Below are 6,000 nucleotides of genomic sequence, written 5' to 3' on the forward strand. Positions count from 1 at the left end.
TTGTGTACGCAAGTTTATATTCTGCAGTCATAAATTCTGGAGGAACGCTCTCCAGTCAACAACCCAGTGGCCCTAGAAGTGCTTATGTCCATTCGAGTGCACACGAGGCACATGCCGGAGCTGTTCGCGCGCAGATCCCCTTACCGTGCTCTCCAACTCCTCCTGCAGACAGCCGAGGTGCGCTCGCGCCGGCCGCTACTGCAACCAGACGTGCACCCAGGCTGCGCGCCCATCCAGGAGGGCGCGTCTCTCTCACACTTAAGGTGCCCGGAGGGCTGTGTCCCCGCCAGCGTCTGGGGCCTCCCAACAACAACCCGTCCTCCTGTCTGAGCTCCCGCGAAAGCAGGCATAGCAACATTGCAGGCCTCCCCGGGCAGTAATTCTCGGGAATCGGATTACAAGAAACTCATTGGCCATTAGCGCCGTTTTCCTTTGTTTTTGCGTCCGCGTGTTCAGTAATAAGCCAATTAAAAAAAATGCTAACGTTTTGGTGTTCAGGAATTACTTTAGTGTGCCCACTTTTATTTATACGTGCAGACAGTCACATGGAGGTGGGGGGCACATGTGTACGTTTTTTTGGGATCATATGATTGTGTGTAATTCTAGTTCAAACACACCCTGTCACAACTCGCCGATTTGTATTCTCCCTTTATCTCAACCCCCATCCCTCCATTAATTGAAACCAATTCCTACGTTTATTAAGGTGTTACTTTAGTTGTTAACTTTTTTTACCTCCCCGCTTCTGTCAGTCTCAAGGTTGTTATTAGCGGATAAAACAATTCATAATACAAACACAATACATGTAAAATTCGACACAGTATAATCAAATATCCAAATTCCGCCACATCGACACACTAACATTAAAAACAAGCATTTGCAATGCAATAGGTCTCGCATTTATGCGAGTTTGAGCTATTGACATTGCAAATAACAATGCTTTCATTTTTGTTTTCCTTTTTAAAACATAAATAAAAGGCATTGTCATTTACAATGCCAATAGCTTACACTCGTGTAAATGCGAGACCTATTGCATTGCAAATGCTTGTTTAGAATCTCGAGGGCCACAGACAGACCAATTCAAGTGTCCCAGTCTAGCGCAGAGGAACCCAAAGAGCCCCTCCCTGCTCCATGGAAGAGTTTGATGGCCTGAACCACACACATAACTAGAATTAGGACACAGAACTAGGCTTAAATAGCTTGTCATGGTAGTCGGAGAAGAGTGCCATGACGCGGTGGAACAACTATCAGCATGGTTTGCAAATGTCTGAGGCAACCCACAAACTATAGGCTACACACATGCCACATATACATGCACGCACACGTGCAAGGAAAACAATCTTTTTTTACTAACACCAAGGGTGTCCCACCACCACATTTATTTAAAAGCATCCTACACACCTATTTGCAGACTTTGGAGTGAAAGGGGATTCCAGTCATGACAAACATGCATGGATGTACAAGGAATGGTCAGTAGAAAGTCAAACAATGTAGAGCTGTCGATAGGCCAATATCCAACCATCTGTCACTTGCCGGGCCCGGGTGGAGTACCATGCTAGTGAACACTTGAAACTGGGGCTCCTAACACAATTCTCCAATACAGGAAACACACTTGGTTTGTTGGGAATTTTGAAATCAGGAGCAGGATTCAGGGTAGCACCATTGCAGGCTTTCAAACCTGCAGTATTATTGTTCAATTAAACAAAATAATATGGAGGGCTTTAAGTTTACAATCTCTGTCAAATCTGGTGCAAATCAGACTGTCTTAGCCAAGACCTTTTAATTTTACTAACATTACATATAAATATAATATACTTACTTAAAGGGGCTTTCAGCCCACCCTCTTCATTCATTTTATTTCCACCCACTACAGGGTCAGTAGCGGCACATGGTGGGAGTGCTGCCGGGCGCTGACATGGGGCGGGGGAGGGGCAGGGTGGGGGTAGTAAACTGCAGAATACGGCCACACAGAGGTAAGTACACAAACAAATAAATAAAACGAATTTCGTTGCTCGCACTGCATCGCCAAAGGCAGCGAGTCAGTCCACTTCAGCCACTGGATAACTTCAGTGTGAGTGAAGTCAATCTTCTCTTTCAAAAGGAGCACATCCACACACAAAGTAGTTCCATCCAGTGTCAGGCATTAAAATGGCAATGTGTGCTTTGGAAGCTAAAAAATGGTAGTGCTCTTAGCCAATGTTTTTATTTTATATTAATGAGGCCCCAGCAGCAGCACCAACAATAACGTTTACAAAAACAATAACAAAGCAAATCAATCTATGACAAAGACAAAAATCTGCCAGCTAACGCCAGGCATGTAGGTTTTGCCACAGTGTATTATTATTTTACTGCAGTGTCACATTTGTGCCACTAGGGTGAAATTTGCAATTTGAGTGGAAAATCAGGAGAGGTCTGAAACTTAAGCATGGGATGAATCACATTTGCCAGTGGGTGCAAACAAATTAATTAGTCAACCTAAAATGATGCCTTTCCTTAATTTCTGCATGTGAAGTCACGGAAAGTACAACAGTTTTGCAAGCAAACTGGCAGGTAATCTGGGTTTTTGGGGCGAACTTTCAAGACCTCTTCTGTATTCTTTAGTATTAGGTCGAGATTTTGAGACCTGTTGTATATTCATTAGTTTATTCTTCTTTGTGGGCTTACAGCTTTTCATTTTTAATTTCAGTGTCCTTAAAAATTCCTTGCTTGCTAGTGGTCAATCCTTTCTCTTTGTCCCACCTTTTTGGCTTTTGTTTCCTCCCACGGAGCAAGGACCAAGTACCTTATCTTTATGCTTTGGTTGTTTATCTTTTGTTTCACGGACTATTGTTATATTTCTTTCCTTCTCGTGTTAAACTGTGGTTGTGTTTTCAGCTTTGGTGCCCGTTTTTTTATTGCATCTTCCCTCCCGCCCCCTCCTTCCCCTGTTGTTGCTGCCATCTTCCTGCACCTCTCGCTCCGTTGCCTGTTTGACACAGTGATAGGAAGATATATCCCAAAAGAAAGAAAAGAGTACAGGTTTTGGCATTCCTTCCCTGCCCTTGAAAAAGCTGGTTTGCGCTGAGCAGTGATCTCATATCTCACAACCTAAGCGCAGCTCATCATGTGACTATTTCTGTCTGGCTGAGACGCTGCTCTCCGAGACGGTGCGGAGCTAAGTGAGAGCTATCCATGATGAGCGTATTCTGCATGAAGAGGGAGGAGGCCCAAAGAGAGCAGATGAGCAGTGGCTGCATACAATTCTGTGGGATTCCAGTCTCCAGCCTGCTTCTTTTTTGCCCATGTTATATTTAAGGTCTCGCCTGACCCAGCGCATGCGCTTGTCTGGCAAGACTTATTGAGAGGGCTCCAAAAAGTGCTACCAGGCCAGCCTAGAGCTACAATGCATGTGCGCGGGCTCGCGCGCCACGCTTGACCGCGATTACTTTCACTTTCGCGGCCGCTTTGATGTTTGATCGCAATCGCGATCACCTTCGCGGCCGCATGACCGCTTGGCATAACCAATAGGTCTCGCTTTTGGGACCTTATAAGTATTTACTTATGCAGCTGTTGCATGGCTAAACACTTATAAGGTCCCAAAGGCGAGACCTATTGGCTATGCCAATGCTTGTTTTAACTGTCTTCCCTGCTGTTACTGTGCCGAGGTACAGCATTTCTTCTTCCACCTGTCCCCTTCTTGCTCCTCTGGGTCTCTGTTTCTCTTCTCCCTCTGTCTCCCACAGTACTCGTTTCCAAATGGGAGGTTGTAGAGATGGGAGCTGAATGCACTGGGCACCGTGAACTACAAGGCGAGATGAGGTTTGACTCAACGGCTAAGTCCAATAAGGTTTTAAATGCTAACGGTTGATAGCTGCATTGGTGTGTTAGTGCCACCAACACGCGTTTGGGGGGCTGTTGTTAACCAGTAGCGGATTTGGGCCGCATACCTGCGTCTAGCTCCATACGTGTGTGGCCAGAAGGAGAATAGAATTCCAGAGATGCATTATTGTTCCAGACACCCCAGTGTGTGGTTTTATTTAACCAGCAGGTAGGAGAGCTTGCAGCATATCCCTGCCACGCACCTGCACCCAATTCCATGTGACTGGCTGCTGGCACCATTGCATTGATGCATTATTGCCACGGAAACCCCAGTGGGTGGCTCTCCTTTACCGTGCTGAGTATTAGCAATGATGATTCCAAAACGGCATAGGAAATAAACTGCTACTTAAAGCGTTCTTCAAGCCCTTACTTAATGGTTAATGACATCTGGCACCAGGGTGCTTCAATCGTTTCATGCAGTAAGAACGTAGCAAACAATTACACATGATTATATTTTAACACTGAACAGGTTATAGATAAAATATTTCTAATTTGATTAAAAATTAAAGGCTACAAATCAGCATGTTTTGGACATCCTTAATGGGTGCAAGAGCACAATGGGATGCTCTGAGCTGCCCTGGCAGCAGAGCTCTAAGTGGGCCGGGTCTCACCGGGTCTGAGCACGGGCAGTTTTTAGGTCTCGTCTGAGCCAGCGCTTTAGCGCTGCTCTCGCGAGAGCTTTTGTTAATGGGAGATTTGGAAGTGCAAGCTAGTGCTTTCAGGCCTCCAAATACAGTGCATGTGCGCCGGGCGCGCGCACCTTTGGCAGCCTGCATGATCACTTTCGGCCGCTTTGATGTTCTCAGTGAGCAGCGCGGCCACTGAGAACATCAAAGCGGCCGAAAGTGATCATGCAGGCTGCCAAATGGTGCGCGCCCCCGGCGCACATGCCAGCCTGCGTGCCTCTCTCCCCTACCCCCTCCTTATCCCACTTCCTGCTTGTTTTCTTTCCTTTATTAATACATTTAGCAAATGTATAGTGTTGTCCGTATTGCTGGTGCTTGTGGTGTCCTTCAGGCTGCACCGTGATTCAGGGCGCCTCCTTGTGCAGCAAGACTGCCAACAAGCTTTGCAATTGCAGCTGCTCGTACAATATCCATCCCCCCCTCTTGCAACTCGTTTGTTTGGAACCAACCTCCCCACTACCGCCATACCTAACCCCCATTGTGTTGCACAAGCAAACGGAGGATATTAGCGGCTCTTTGTGAACGAGGTCAGGAAGACGCGCTAGCGTCCAACACCTGTCTAGCTGGCACCTGGCTCCATGCCGTGTTAATTAGTTTCTTGCTTTCCTGCTTTGTTATTCACTGTTTACGGTTTATACAACTTTTTCACAGAGGACCTGCGCGGCCGTCTTACTGCCTCCATGTGTACTTGGTTTATTAACAAACACTATTTCTTTACTAATACATTTTGCGGGCTTACAGTCTTGCTTTTGGTATTTCTATAAGTATAAATGTAGCGCATATAGCATCATGTATACTGCGCTGCATTGGGAATTGCTGTTACATTACTACGAGCCGCTGCTCACAAAGCGGCTTTCCCCATTTTACAAGGCCCATTTCTGTTACTGATACTCAGCTGAAATTGCAAGAAGTGCCGTATAGGCCGCTGCTAACAAACCTACCTGACAATGGTGTGTGCCATATAAAAACTGCACAGGCTTCCAGTGGGATTGTGTGAACGTTTACAAGTTAGTTCCGTATTATGTGCGTTGCCTGCTGTAAATATATTGTTACCGCTTCGTTTGCCTCTATTACTACCATTAGTGCTCTCGCAGTACTACACTGTACCCCTCTTCTCTATTCCCGTCATTTCTACTATTACATTGCAGCATGGTGCCCCTTTGCTGTATTCCGTCATCACTGCTATCACACTAGGCCTTCGTGCCCCTCTGCTGTATCTCGTTATTCCTGCTATTACGCTGCCCCACTGTGCCCCTTTGCTCCTTTTCGCTCACGCCTGTCATCACTACACCACCAGCACCAGAACATTGTGCTTCTCCCACTATTACTGTTATGACAAACTGCACCATGTCTCTTCGCCGCATCCTCGTTATGACTGTTACTATACTACTACACCGTGCTTCTCCTCTCTACTGTCGTCATTACTACTATTGCATTACACCACTCTGTCCCTCTGCTG

General features: G+C 46.2%; 1 protein-coding gene across 9 annotated transcripts in view; it reads right to left on the reverse strand.

Annotated features, from left to right (window-relative positions):
* SLC16A12 (solute carrier family 16 member 12) overlaps positions 1–331 on the reverse strand; it is an 818,036-nt gene extending 817,705 nt beyond the window's left edge. For all 9 annotated transcript variants that reach the window (XM_085605262.1, XM_085605243.1, XM_085605235.1 and 6 more), the window contains exon 1: positions 145–331. The gene's annotated coding sequence lies outside the window, so the exon portion shown is untranslated. The remainder of the gene's footprint in view (positions 1–144) is intronic.
* Positions 332–6,000: the final 5,669 nt, after the last annotated feature.

The sequence above is a fragment of the Triturus cristatus genome, chromosome 1_2 (assembly GCF_964204655.1).
Source record: "Triturus cristatus chromosome 1_2, aTriCri1.1, whole genome shotgun sequence".
NCBI classification, from domain to species: domain Eukaryota; kingdom Metazoa; phylum Chordata; class Amphibia; order Caudata; family Salamandridae; genus Triturus; species Triturus cristatus.